The sequence below is a fragment of the Parasteatoda tepidariorum genome, chromosome 10 (genome assembly GCF_982258835.1).
Source record: "Parasteatoda tepidariorum strain Cologne lab strain chromosome 10, Ptep-v5.0, whole genome shotgun sequence".
Classification (NCBI taxonomy): domain Eukaryota; kingdom Metazoa; phylum Arthropoda; class Arachnida; order Araneae; family Theridiidae; genus Parasteatoda; species Parasteatoda tepidariorum.
This window is the reverse complement of record NC_141764.1, coordinates 3642015-3657427: the sequence shown is the minus strand read 5'-3', so window position 1 is coordinate 3657427 and position 15413 is coordinate 3642015. Positions and strand designations below refer to the sequence as shown.

Genomic DNA, 15413 nt, shown 5'->3' with positions numbered 1-15413 from the left:
GCAACTGGTACTAACATCACATCAAAATGTCGAAACTTAATCCTGGCTGAAAAAAACTAGCTGACAAAATAAATTTCAAACAGTAATGGATTTCACGATGAATTTGGCACACTGATAAAAGCGATTACCTAAATATGATATTTTGAGTATGAAAACCCGAATGGGAGAATATTATCTATAAAAAGATTATAAAAGCAGCAGAAAAACGATGTGGTTTTTCCATTAAATTGTCACTCATTGAGCTTGTAAAGTTATAATTTAAATTCATAGTATGCTCGTTATAATATCTTGGTATTGGAATTTGAAAAACATGAGGGAGCTATGTCTGGAGACGGAACCCAATCTTTTCCAACCCCCATAGGGAGTAGTAGCATACCCTGAATTTTTAATTGTACTATTTAGACTGCTGTTATTTTTTAACTATGGTTTTACTACAGCAACAATTTTTCTTATAGGAAAGAGCTATGATGTGATATGAGCTGTATAACGTAGTACAACTAAATACAGGTAAGATTAAAATTCTCATTCTTATCAATTTTGAAATCTTTAAGTGTTTTGTCCAAAAATTTAAATTTTCTAATATCTGTTGCTTTTTTAATATCGCTATCTAATTTTCAATTGATAAACGGATTATGCCAAACCAAAACTTGTCTTACGGTAAAGTGATGCTGTTTACAGAGGTCTTTTATTCTATTCCTGTTTTTGACAAAACTGTGTTACCTTTTTGATATAATGCAAACACAGAAGGACACTTGGTTTGAGAATTAATATTTTTTATTCAAAAATTACAATTTTGTTACGTTGTTTTGCACTATAAGTAAACTGGTTCATACATAAGAAATATCTATACATGCATAAGAATTTTTTTTTAAATTTTCTTCACATAAAGGATTGATTCCAAATGGGAAATGGAAGTATTTAAGGTATAGAATATTAAGTACTGCCAGGATAGCCTGCTTGTTATGGTGATGGACCCATGTCCAAGTGATCATAAGTTCGATCATCGCTGACCGAAGACTCCACGTGTAATAAATGGTGAATGGTGCACGTTAAACCTGCCGGGTCACACAGTCATCTATGTTCACAAAACAAATCATATCTCTGGGGTACTGAATTAAAGATTGATCGTTCTCAGTTTCAGGTTAAAATCACGATCTGTGAATGAATAATTGGATATATGAATGTGTCCGCCGTGTAAAAGAAATGCGACGTACGCGTGACTGAATTAGTATTTTTGGCCATAGATGGCGCCACTGAATCACAAGAAACGCACTTTTGCCTTAAATTCGCTTAGTTTCACCAAGCAGGCTTGCTGGTATTGTCAGGTGGCATTAGAAACAACAACAGAATTTTAAGTTTTTTACTGGAGATGCAAATAATTATTAACCCTTTATTTATTTATTTTTGCAGAGATATTTTTTTTTTATTTTTTGAAACCTTTCCCACTAAAAAACTGCCAAGAAATGAATACTTATTGATTTATAATAAACTTTTCTTATGTATAATATTGAATCTATTCGGGCAGTAAACAGAAAAAGAAAGTTGTATTTATAAATTCGATGCTATTATTAGCTAAAATATGTTAGCAAATTGCATTTTGCGAAATAAAATTCACGCGAAATTTTTTTTTTTTAATAAATATAAAAATAGAATAGCAATTTTTTATCTGTGTTTATATCATAGATAGTTTAAAGAATTTAAAGAGTGACTTAAAAAAAAATACTACGTCTTGTAGAATTAAAATAAAGTATGATTTTTAAATTTTCCTTTTTCAAAATTTAAATATTGTTAAAATTGCAAATTTTGTTTTGAAATTCGCTGGTTTATCCACAAAGAATATATCATTGAATTTGATTTTGTAAAATTTCTAAAATTATGGAAACAAATTTGAAACATGGTTTTTGAAAGATTTTTTCCGGTTGAATAATTTTTAATGCTTACATGATTGTTACTAATATTGTTTAAGCGGAATTTATCAACTATATGTTTATTGTAAATCAATTCCAATAACTTTAAATAAATTGACATTTGATAGAAAATATTTCATTTACCAATCAATATACGAAATGCACCGTAAAATTGGCTATTAGTATATCACACTCGTTTCAAAAATATTTTACCAATTTAGTTCAATACCAAAATAACTTGAATGAAGTAAAAGTATCAAAACAAATTATTTAATACAAATTTTAAAAAAATGCTTTTAAAAAAACCCAGAAGCAATACTTCTTTATGGTTATTTTTTTATGCATATTCTACAAAATTTGTAATTTTTTTATAACCGTCATTGAAAAGTTTACCCAATTTCGGGTTTAAACTACTAATATTCAACTCCGTAGCCTTGTAATATTGAACCCCATCCAGAAGACAAGGAAACTCCTGGATCAAGTATAGGGAGAAATTCGCCTTCGTGAAAGACTTCTCTATGAAACTAACCCGCATTTGCGCTACATGGAGCGGAAAAAAACGAAAGCCTTTCAAGATCCCTTGAACCCATTATCCGTCTACCACTAAGGATATTTTTACGTTAGCACTGCTGTCGGTGCAAGCCGGGTTCAGAATTCAACCAGCCACTTCATATGAGGGTGAGCGCTCTATCCCCTCAACCACCACGGCTATCCAAGATTTTGCAACATTTAATATTCACAGTTTTTTACATAAAAAGAAATCAATTTTGTATTTTAGCAACATTAAACTTAAATTGACTCTAACGCGCGCATGTCTGACATTTTCTTAATTGATACCGGCCATTTAATAAGGAATAACGGAATCTTAATTTTAGACTTAATTATTGAATGATAATTCTAAATTAATATTGGAAATGCAGAAAAGAAATATTTAACAGAAAATAGTTTATTTATTATATGATATATAACATGAATTAAATAACTATATTTGCACCATAAATTGAAAACACCAACTAAGAGCAAAACATGATTTATTTTAATAACGCATAAGTTTGCAATTAATCTAAAACAATACAAATTTAATGGAATTTGAAAATCAACTATGAATTAAATTCAAGTGACACTAAGACTAATAATAAACTAACTTCAAAAGATCGACATACTTTAAACTAATAAAGGAAACCCGCTTGACCTCATAAATAGAAATATATTTATCATATAAGCAGCGATTTCAATTTCGTTTCGTTCCTACATAACTAGATTTTAATTTATAACCGTCGTTGAACAGCCGACCAAATTTTATGAGCTTACGACTACTAATGTTCAACTCCTTAGTCTTGTAATTTTGAACCCAATCCAGAAGACGAGGGAGGCCCTAGATCGAGTATTGAGAGAAAGAGTCATCTGTGGTCACGAATTCAACTTCCGCCACACCCATACGTCACACCCGTTTATAGAGCGGACCTATTCATACATCCATTCATTCATTCACATACAGTAATTTTGATCTGAACCACAGAACGATCAATATCCAATCCAGTACCCTTGAGGCATAATTTGTTATAGGAACTGGAAGGACTTTGTGATACTACATATTTAACGTGCACTGGTCATCATATAACTATACAAATTCGTTGTTATACTAATGACTTGAAAATAAAAAAAATAGAATATATATTCTGAATTAATAAATAAATTTTTAATACTTAGTAATGTTTATACATACAAAAAATAGAATTCGTATCTTTTTTTATCGAATAATATCGGAAGTATTATGATAATAAACCAAAAAATAATAATAATAAACCACTTTGTTCATATTTTTCACGTTATTATGAGTCATATCTGAGCTGATTTCTTACACAATTTTTATTCATTTAATCCCGTGTTAGAAGTTTGAAAAACTTTATTTAGATGGAGCTGTTCTCAGAAAGAGCCTAAGAAAGCATAATTGATTAGTTAACTAAAATATAAATTGACTAGCGCTGAAAAGGAAGACATAAATTGTTCTACTTCCACTTTTAAAACTCTAGTATTGTTCCAAAACCTTTAGATTAAGAGGAATTTCGGGGATGTAACAGCTAACTTTGGATGTTTCTGCATTTCACATTCATGGCTTTACAGTAATAAGAAAGCTATGTATTTATGTATTTAAAAAAAAGTATTTTATATTGCTCCCACTATTTAACTGAAATTTCTGAAATTTAATCAAAAGTCATTAAAGTAGAAAAATTTAGAAATAATGATTTGTTCAAAAACATTTAGACTATGATGAATTTCGGGAGTTATCTCAATGCGTATATTTCTAAAAAAATATTACCTATTAACTTCAGAAAATAATCTTTCAATTGGATTCTTAAATACTTATGTCTCTTTGTGTGACTCTGTCTTAAAATTAATAAGAGAAATCTATTTTAAGCTTTTATAAATGTTTTTATAAAAGTTATTTTTTTTCTAAATTTATTTTAAAATAATTAATAAATTTTGAGTTTTAAAGTACGCAAATCATTTCACAAATTTACTTTATTTTAAAGTAATTTCAAATGAAAAAAAAATGGAATAAAATCTGTTGAATAGTTTCTGCAAAATCCAATCTTTAAAAATGCTTCGTTGAAATTTCTTAAATTTTGTATTCTAACATTTAAAATTAAATACTTCAAAATTATGTGAAAATCAGTATACCTTGCAATTCAAACGTTTTTAAACTGCTGCTAAATAATATGATAAAAAATACTTAAAATTATTCTTTACATGTAATTATTTACGGATAAATTCGTTTTATATTTATGTGCAATATGCTTACAAAAAATTATCGTGATTTATCGAATTATGCTAAGAAGTGAATCTGTATTAATGAGTCTTAAGTTTTTATTGTTCCCCTGTGAAATTATTAGGAGCAGTGGCACTGGGGGTGTGATCTTGTTCTCCAGTTTCGGCATCTATGGCCAAGAATTCGACAACTGCCACACCCATACGTCACACCCACTTATAGAGCGAACCCATTCATACATCCATCCATTCAATCAATCATCTACAGGACGTAATTTTGACCTGAACTAGAGAACGATCAATCTCCAATCCTCAAAGGCATAATTTGTTAACGGAACATGGAGGACTTTGTCACCCAACAGATTTAGCGTGCACTAGTGATCACATAACTATACTAATTCATTGTTATACTAATTATTTTAAAGTAAATTTATGTAACGAAAAAATAGTTAATATGTATTCTGATTTAATAATTTAAATACTTAGTAGTTTTGATGCATACAAAAGTGGAATTCGTATCCTTTTATAACATAATAATATCGGAAGTATATTATAATTATAAAAAATAATAATAATAATAAAGCACTTTGTTCATATATTTCTCGTTATTATAGGTCGTATCTGAGCCGATTTGGGTCGGAGTTTTGATTCATTTAATCCAGTGTTAGAAGTTTTAAATCCTTTATTTAAATAAAGCTGTTCTCAGGAAGCGCCCAAGAAAGCATAAGTGATTAGTTAACTAAAATATAAAGTGACTAGTGCTGAAAAGAAAAATATAAATTATTCTACTTTTGCTTTTAAACGGCATTTTGGAATTCATATTTGCCCAGACAAAAATAAAATTATCTTAATATGAATCTGATGAATATGAAGCATTTGATTAATATGAATCTGATTAATATGAATCCCTTGATTAATATGAATCCCTTCATTAATATTACAACTAATCTAGATATTTTAGTTTCAATATCTTATGAAATTATTACTGATTCAAAAACAACGGTATTTTTATATTTATCATAAATTATTCACTTTTCGTGTATATCTTAAAGTGGAAGTTTAATATTATATTTGATAGGGACCTATTTTATTGGTAAAAAAGTTTTAAGTACTAAGGGCCAGTTCATTCTAAAGTCTAACGCAGTCCTTCTTATTTGCCTTAATTCGCTTTTCAATTTTTTTATCACTTTTAATCGTCTTAATTTTGTTTTTACTCTTATCTAAAATTTCGTGTGGTCTAATTTTAGATTCACTTCATTTTAACCCATTTTCGGCCAAAGTTGAGCATACGCGCCATTTCAATAAATATTTTTTTATTAACATTGTGGGGTATTTTTTTCACTAATTTTATTTTTCTGCAATTGTCAAAGGCTGTTAAGACACCCAAAAACTAACAATAATTCAATTGGAGTGAGCACTTTCTGCTGAGAAAATTTTTTATGCTATTGAAGTTTTCTTTTAACTTAAAACGTTAAATGACAAATGAAATTTTTTGAAAATGCATAATTATTCCATTTGAGATTTATCATTATGTTTTTATGATGGATTAAAGTTGCAAGTCAGTAAATAAAATAAAAAAAATTCATAAAAAACAAGCATTCAGCTAAATGGTTTGTTCATTGTTTTGGTGAATGGGTGCCTATACGCCCCATTCTATTTCTTAAAAAAAAATTCATGCATGAAATTTTTTTGTGTCTTAATGAATGTAATGTAAGCATAGTTCAATGAAAATAACACCACATTTTATAGAATTTCTATGCTTTGCCTAAAATAGGAGAATTGAATGTGGTGTTTGTGGTAGGATAAGAAGAAATGTCTCATTCAGTTAAAAGAAATCTTCATTTGTTAAATAATCACACAAGCAAACTTTAATGCATACTTTTCAATTTATTTCAAAAGAAAATTGTCACAATTGGGGAAACATAATACTTTTTTGGCAATGTATTGCTGCTTAAAAACTCTTCATAAATTTATATTTATTGAACGTTGAAATTATAAATATTTAAGTTTTTTTAATTTTGAAAGTATTGCCCAAACGGGTCTATGTAGTTACTTTACGAGCATTGTAATGGTATACCGGACAAATGTAATCCAGGCAATGGCACTTGATCTTTAAAATTAAACATCATTGAAGGATATATTGAGCAAATGTCTGACCAAATCATTTAAAAAAATTTATTTTTAATTGTTTTAAGTAGAGGGGCACAGCATACGACCTGTACAGCCGTATGTATAGCCTGCGGCAGCAACCTAAACATAATTTTAAAAATTAGCAATTTTAAAAAATAAATAAAAAAAAGTTCAGTAATTTTAAATTGCGCAATCAGGCTGGGATAGCCTGGTTGGTAGGGCACTGGGCCCATTTCAAAGAGTTCTTGGGTTCGATCCCAGCCTACAATGGTTACTGATGCACATTAAATCTGTCGAGTCACAAAATCCTTCATGTTCCCATAACAAATCATACCTCTGGGGGTACTGATCCAGGAGTTTCCTTGTCTTCTGGATTGGTTCGAAATTAGGAGTTGAAGATTAGTAGTCGTAAACCCAAAAAACTGGGTCGGATGTTCTACGACGGATTTAAAATAAAATAATATTGCGCAATCAAATTTTTGATGCACAAAATCTCAACCAATGTAGTTTCTCAATGGTTAATGCTACGGATTTACGCATAGTTTTGTAAATCCCAATATTTTAATTCGACATTATTATTGACCCTCTTCGTGTGTGGTGATTTCGTCGAAAATTCAATGACTTTTCGATAATTATTGCTACCCATTTTCACGTAGTTTCTGAAATCGCGATATTTTTTTTTTATGAAATCGAAATATGTTCGAACGTCTTGAAAGTTATGAGACGCTTTAATTGAGTAAACAGCATCGTAAATCTAAATGACTTTTGATCATTTTTTCGGCAGTTATTGCTAGTTTTCAAAATCGCGATATTTTTAGCACGACATTATTGTCAATTACGAGTAACGATTCACTCATTGAGCTAACCATTTTTTGAAGTGGTTTATTTGTGACGATTTTATCGCAAATCAAATTATTTATGAATCGTTATTTTGGCAATTATTATTGCTACACATTTCAACAAGGTTTCGAACGTCCTAATATTTTTTACTCGAATCCCGGGCATTTAAATACATTACTTTTTGACGCTAGTTATGCCGATTTCATCGTAAATATAAAGGGATTTTAATAGTTTTTTTCGGTAGTTATAACTATTAAAATCCCTTTTTATTTACGATGGGAACCTACGCCTTTCCCCACGGTTCAAAACATCCTCATATCTTTATCACTATATTTTCACGGCATGCGAGTTTTGAATCGCGCATTAAATTAATCACTCACTTGCTCTGTGTCGATATCAACGCAAATATAAGTATTTTTTCGCACGTTTATTTTTTGACAGTCGCAATTTAAAAGTCACACATCGTAATTCGTATTCTCGTGGTCTGAAAATTGTATTTCATATTAACATTAACGAGATTTCATACTAACATTAAAAATCATCTATCGCGATTCGTATTCTTGAGATTTAAAATCACAAATCGCGATTCATATTTTAGCGTTTAAAAAATCATACGTTATTACTCTTCTCGCAATTCAAAAACCACACACCACGATTTATATTCACGTGATTTAAAAACCACATATCGCTATTCATGTTTACACTATCGCTATACATGTTGTGAGTCTTCGCGCAATTTGAAAATCACATATCTCGATTCGTATTCTCGCAATTTAAAAATCTGGAAAGGAAGAGCTCCATATGGGACAAATTCCCAAACTAATTAAGTTATATGCCCTAAAATTAATACTGACCACAACAGCTTCTGTATAAATGAATTTGTCATATTCAAGGTAATGTTTTCTTTCTTTCCTTTCTCAGCCCTTTGCCCCTTTCTCAGCCAAAAATAAATCTTTCAAAGTTTAAGTATATTCCTTAATAAATGTTGAATCTTATTTTAAGCTGCAAGGGTTTCAATTTTAATAATTTTTAACGCTAAGAACTTTCTTTAAATCAAAGTATTTAATTTTCATTAATGTTGATAACTAGAATATGAATTTTTTTTAAATTTAATTCACTGAACAAATTTTTTATGTTAAAATTTATGATTAAGTGGACTTAAGTATTATATAATGTGATTAAAACAAACATGAATATTCCCATTGTTTTTAATTATTTTAATTTAATCTGAATTTTTTTCCTGATAAGTTTATTCTGATTGTATTTTATTTTCTAAGTAATCAATTTCAAAGTTTTTATTTTTATTTTAAACGTTTAAAAATATTTAATTTTATACCAACGTATTATTACAAGGTTAACTGATAAAAATAATTTAGTGCCTTGAACAATGATGTTTATATAGTAATCACTACTTACAATTACTAAACATGTTTGTCTAAGTACTTTGGCTTGCAGCTCTTCGTTGGTTAATCTGCTGTCCATGTGGCCCTTCGTTCAAAAAGATTGTGCACCCCTACTAATATAATTTGAAGATGCTCATTTGTTATAAAATAAATTGAGTGAAGACGTATTTTCGGCTAATTATTTATCAAACTTTTTTTATGCATTATTATATAGTTAAAAGTAATGTGAACTTTCCATTTTTGAATTATAACAAAGATTTTACAAGATTAAAAATTTCGTTCGCTTCAAAAAACATATTAATGGGAAATAACAGTCGGCATGTTTCAAGCGCTCAAAGCAGGCGCCCGTTTTCAAGACAAGCCGAACGTGAATGATAAGAAACGTAAGTTTAAAATAAAGCAAAAAGCTGTCCACAAAAAATGGAAAAAATAAAAGTGAGAAACAGAGCTAGAAAAAAACTACAGTACTCGAGAGAGATAAAAGATCCACAGAACAAGAGAAACCACAGTGATCGTGAGAGACAAATCAAGGTAAAATGCATTTCCACTCGTTATGGAGAAGTGGTGAGGATCTGATATCGTTGAGAGGGGAATAAGCATTTATTTGAATAAAATAAGATTCCAAGATGAGCTTATGTGGCAGTGATGGAAATAATTTCGACATCGTCGAAATTGAATTTATGCCCATAATTCCAACAGTTTGCTGCAATGGATGATGTTTTGATAGCAGGCAATTATGTTTCTTTAAGTCTAAATTTTAAAGCGCGTCTAGTTTATCCGATATAGCAAATCTCTCACTGACAATGAATGTAGTAAATACCACAGTGATCATTAAAGCTAATAGAATCTGTAAGAGATCTAAATTTGGTTTTTGTTAAAAGGCCTAATTTTATAACGAACGGGGAAAAAACTGTTAAGTTCTTAAAGAAAGATCTCTGTAAGGATTTGAAGAAGTTTGAGTCTAGTTAGTTTAGCCAAGATGAACCCACTATAGAAGCGATTAAATCCACTGTCAACATCAAACGAGCGGAAGATGGTAAGTTCGGAGGTTAAGTAAAGTTAGAAGGTTGTAAATGTTAAATGTGTGCAAAACGGAAATATGGAATGCAGAAATGTTATGACAATTATGGTGAATAAAATTAATATGAGGTGGCAGAAAGACGGCTATACGCTTATGAGAAACAGGGGTGGAAAAATGGTCAGGGTATCTTTTTTTTTTTCTCTCTTTTGGCTTCTGTGGTTTTTTTAACTTTTGTATCTTCCTGCTATTCATTCCATTTTTCATAAGCAGCTCTTCGTTTTATAATTCAAATCCCTTTTGTTTCTTCCGATTCACATCTGGCAAGTTTTGAAAATGGGCGCCTGTTTTTGAGTGTTTGAAACATGTATACTGTTATTTCTTGTTTGAATATTTTTCGAAGCGAACAAAGTTTTTAATCGAGTAATATTTTGCCGCTTTAGTTTCCTGAGATTATGTATTTAATGTAACAAAAATGTTTAAATTTTCAATATGCAATGATAAAAATTTACGTTTAATTTTTAAAATGAAAAATAAGTACAAAATTCTGGGACTAAAAATAAAACCATGCGTGCATAATTTAACTCTAATTTATTAAATAAATCAATTTGTTGCCCAATGCGAAGATTACATGCAAAGTATAAATACAAATATTGAATTGTTGCAAATATTTGCTTACCACCAAATGAATCAATTCATTTTAAATGTTTAGTATCGAACAAAATGTCACAACTTATTTTTAAAAAAGATTAATTAATCAATGCAAAATGCGAATAAAAACTATTGCAAGTAAATATTAAAACGCATGATTAAAAAAATGTATTATATTATGTATTAAATATTCTTATTATTAATATATTATAATTGATAGAACTACTTTGCTTACGCAAAATAATTCCGAATAATGGAAATTTTTACAATCTTTTAAGAAGGCGCTAGAGCAAGACTGTTTCATTTATTTTATATGAATGCTGATTATGAAACAATTGTGTTTTTATAATTTATCTTTTCGAGAGGAAAAAGAAAGTTTCATAAGATTGTAATGCTAGGAGCTAACTGTTTTATGAACTAAAACTTATTAGATATTCTAATTAGATATTAGATATTATATCCGGATAATAGATCATTCACCAGGAATTGGCAGTTGTTACCGCCTTCATCACGTGGTATCCGACGATACTATTTCTCTATCTTTGGGAGAAGGAAGTGAACAATCCTGACCAAGCTTGCTATTTGGCAATCGGATGACAAAAATATTTCTTTAGCAATCTTTACGTGCATTTTATTAACATTAAATATTTCATAAATTTCATGATATTTCTCTCTTTTGAGTCTATAGTTTGTCCTTTTTGAGACATTTTGCTGTAATATATTTCATTAGAGTAACGAAAGGTAGAATTATAGATGATGAAGCGAAGTAAGTGACTGAAAAAGAATTCACCCTTTACGTTTGGCATGCATTAAGGGTTGTCTCAATTCCAAGCGCGGAGACTTTTCTCCTCTTATGCCTGCGCCGGAATAAACTCTTCGTCAGAATCGGTGGAGCCAAGTGCCAATTCCTGGTGAACGAACTGTAGCTACTCCCTCCTTTAGTGGGCCCTGGTAAAATTGTCAAACTTAGACCGGACCGAAGAAGGTTGATGAACGGTGTTTTATACTAGTAAATTGGTATTGAATAATCGTAGTGCTTCATTACTCTTACACCAGAATGTCATTTTGGATAGAATTCTATCAATGGATATCGCTGTATGATTCATTGCTGTTTTTATGAGAGGCCGGGAGCGCTGTATTAAGATAACCATATTTTGAGCGCTGCTTATGAGAGATGTTTTAATATCATGGTAGTGTGTTTAATCACTCCTCGGTTGCTTTTATCAGTGTGTGCAGCGTCACGTTGCGTGTGATCGAGACTGGGTAGCAACAACACGAGAAAGATATTGTCGCAATTACAAATCACAATCGTGAAAATCGATTTTTACATCAAATATTATTCAGGATGATCCGTTTTTTTTTCGCACCGTACCATTCAGCGTTTGCATTTGTGACGGCTTTTCGTCCGATAATTATAATGCAGAAAGAAGTTTGAGAATTTGTTTATTTTCAGAGTCTATAAATTCCGCAATAAGACTTCCTATAAGAGTATTATATTTGTTAGCAGCTGGAAGATGAAACAAAATATCTGCCGTTTAAGTCTGTGTCTATAGCTGCTATAATATTGCTATAGTTCGTTTAGTCGTTAGTAATTCCTGATAAATCAAAATTCCTTAACAAACCAAAGTTTGATATTATTCTTCCATGTTAGTGGTAGTTTAAAAAGTATACATGCAAATAGAGATTCAGAAAGATTCTGCACAATTTCATTTGTCATGTTCAACTTAAAATAATAAAAAGTTTAAGCAAATTAAACTAATTCATGTGCTAACGCAATTTTGACACGCATTTTAATTTTAGAAATAAATTTCTATTACAATTAATACTAACAACGAGAAACCTAGTTATTAAGGGGAACAAATTGCATATTTAAACAAAACGAAAGACCATTAAAACCAACTTGAATCGTCGCCACGTATTATACAATCTAATAATTCGAATAATTTTTCCAAAAAGATTGCTTTAAGCGAGCCACTGAAGAGAATATAAAAGCTTAAATTCTATCAGAACAATTTATTCAAAATATTAGTATACAGTCTTTAGCTAAACTATTCGACGCACTATAAGATTCTGCCGCATCTTTTCTTTCTTTTCGGCCTCAATTGGCCTCCTGACTCAATTTTCTTTTCTATGCGTCGTTCGCTAACTTCAGAAACCTTCAATCTTCGTGATATTTCGAGGCTTGAAAATATTTTAGCATTCACGAGGGCCTTTACTTTAGCTTTTTTACATCGCCTTTTTTTTTCCACGAGTGACTTTATTTTATTTTATATCCGTCGTTGAACAGCAGACCCAATTTTGGGTTAACCATTGCTAACATTTAACTCCGTAGCCTTGTCATTTTGTACCCAATCCAGAAGACAAGGAAACTCCTGGATCAGAACCCCCAGAGGTATTTATTTGTTATGGGAACATGGAGGACTTTGCGACTCCACAGATTTAACGTGCATCGGTCGCCATTTACAGCACAAGGAATGTTCGGCCGGTCGGGATCGAACCCACGAACTCTTGGACGTGGGCCCAGTGCCCTACCTACAGGCTATCTCGGACTTTTTTTTTCTTTACACGTGATTGAAGTTTTTCGATTTATTATATAAACACTGCACAAAATAAGCAAATAACTGCGTATTACAAAACTGTAAATCCTATAAGTACAGCACATAAAGTCACAGAAACACAACCGCAACTGACGCAAGCGATAACACGACTGAAACCGGTTTGCACTAGAGTGCCTTCAGTGAACAAAATAAACAAGTAAACAGGTGAACAAATAAACAAGTGCAAACTAGAGTGCCTTCACTGAAGGCACTCTAGTTTGCACTTGTTTACGGCCGTGTATCAATCGGTGTATATAAAGATTTCCGGAATAAAAACTCATCACATGTAAGTTTAAATATATAATTATTGCATACAAACTCGTGCAAGACATGTAATTATTAAAACACTACAGTGCTTTCCTGGGACTGTAACTTTAAGAAAAGAATAAACATTATTACAGGCTTAAACTGGAGATAGTGCCGAGCACCCCAAAGGAATAAGTTAATAAATTAAAAAAACAAAATTTTTTCTGTTTTGCTTAAAAGCTTAAAAGTGGATAAGAATGTAACTTTTAAATTATAAATTTTCATTATTCATTTCATATTTTAAAGCACTCATTGCAGTGTGAAAACTAATTTGCCGCTTCATTAGCAATAAATATATTTCATTTATGTCCATTTCATTTTATATACATTTATTTAAAATAATTAATTAATTATAAAATTTATGGAATGCTTAGTTAGACTATCATTGCTTGTAAATAAAGAATAAACACGTGTTCTAAAAGAATAATTTGTATTTAAAAATGTTTTCTCATCTAAATTCATTAACTTTTCATTCGACAAGTTGGTTCTGTGTCTTTGTCATTCTTTAACAGGGGGAGTAGCGTTTTTAAAAAGTGCTTAAAGGTGCTTATTTTTGATTTGAGTATTGTAAAAGCCCTTAAAGGTGCTTTTTTTATTCAGGATTTGTGATAAGTGCTTAATTTTCTATCTTTTATAAAGATTTTTGTTTTCCTTTGCTGTGTCGATTGTCGTTCTAAATTACAAAAACTGCATGATTTTCACAATTTTCTCTGCAATATTTATCAGAAACTAGTTATTTTATTATGATTATGTAAAGTCTTTGAAAATGTTTTTGAATTTTATTAATTTTATGTTTATAAATTAAGAACTTAAAACGATAGGGAAAAAATATTACTGCACAGATCCTAACTATGATTTTCTTTTTTTGGAAAGTCATAAAAAATGTTCTTTGTGTGCTTAAAAAGAACTTAGAAGGTGCTTGTTTTTTGGTGGAAAATCAGGCTATGCATCCAGTTTAATGTTTTGAGTTTTATTTGGAAAAAAAATAACTGGCTAAGTAAGCTTATTTATTCAGTAATTAGTTTGTAGAGAATAAATAATAAACTTTTTTTATTATTATTTCAGTTACGAATTTTAGTTAAATAATATTAAAAACTATTTATGCATTTTGTCAGATTTTTGACCATTAAATACGAAAACAGTTTTAAAAAGTAAAAAAAAATAATTGGAATAAAAAATTCTTACGCTTAATTTATACCTTGTTAAACGAAATCTGATATTTATTAACCATGATAAAATGCCTCAACGTTTCGCCCGGAGTCGTTGAAGACCTTAAGTATGTCCCTGAGTGTCGTAATAAGTTTGAAATATTTAAGTTTTATTACCATGTGAAAATGGTCAAAAGATTCTTTAACATTCTTTAAAGATTCTTTCTTAGATTCCTTTCGTGTTTTTAGCACGTCAGAATATGGTCAGCACTCAATTTCGAAGCGTCACATCATCATCATCACATCAAAATTTCTGAATTAAAACTTAACCATTTCTGAAAAAAATTAGTTGCCAAATTAAATTTGAAATTGTAATGAATTCTGCGATGAAGTTGGTACAATGAAAGAAAAGCGATTACTTAAATGTGATATTTGAAGTATGAAAAACCGAAAGAAAAAAAATTGTCAATAAAAGGGTTATAAAAGCAAATGAAAAACTATATGGTTTTTTGATTAAAATTTTACGCAGTGAGAGTGTAATTTGATAAATATGGAGTATGTGTTTTATAATATCTTATATAATGTCTTAATCAAAGTATCGGAATTTGAAAAACACATAGGGGGTTACGTCTGGTCTAAATTTT

General features: G+C 30.1%; 1 protein-coding gene across 3 annotated transcripts in view; it reads left to right on the top strand.

The window, feature by feature from the left end:
* LOC147802079 (ATP-dependent RNA helicase DDX19A-like) overlaps positions 1–15413 on the top strand; it is a 201113-nt gene that overhangs the window by 185540 nt on the left and 160 nt on the right. For all 3 annotated transcript variants that reach the window (XM_087153149.1, XM_087153148.1, XM_087153147.1), the window contains one exon: positions 456–507. The gene's annotated coding sequence lies outside the window, so the exon portion shown is untranslated. The remainder of the gene's footprint in view (positions 1–455; positions 508–15413) is intronic.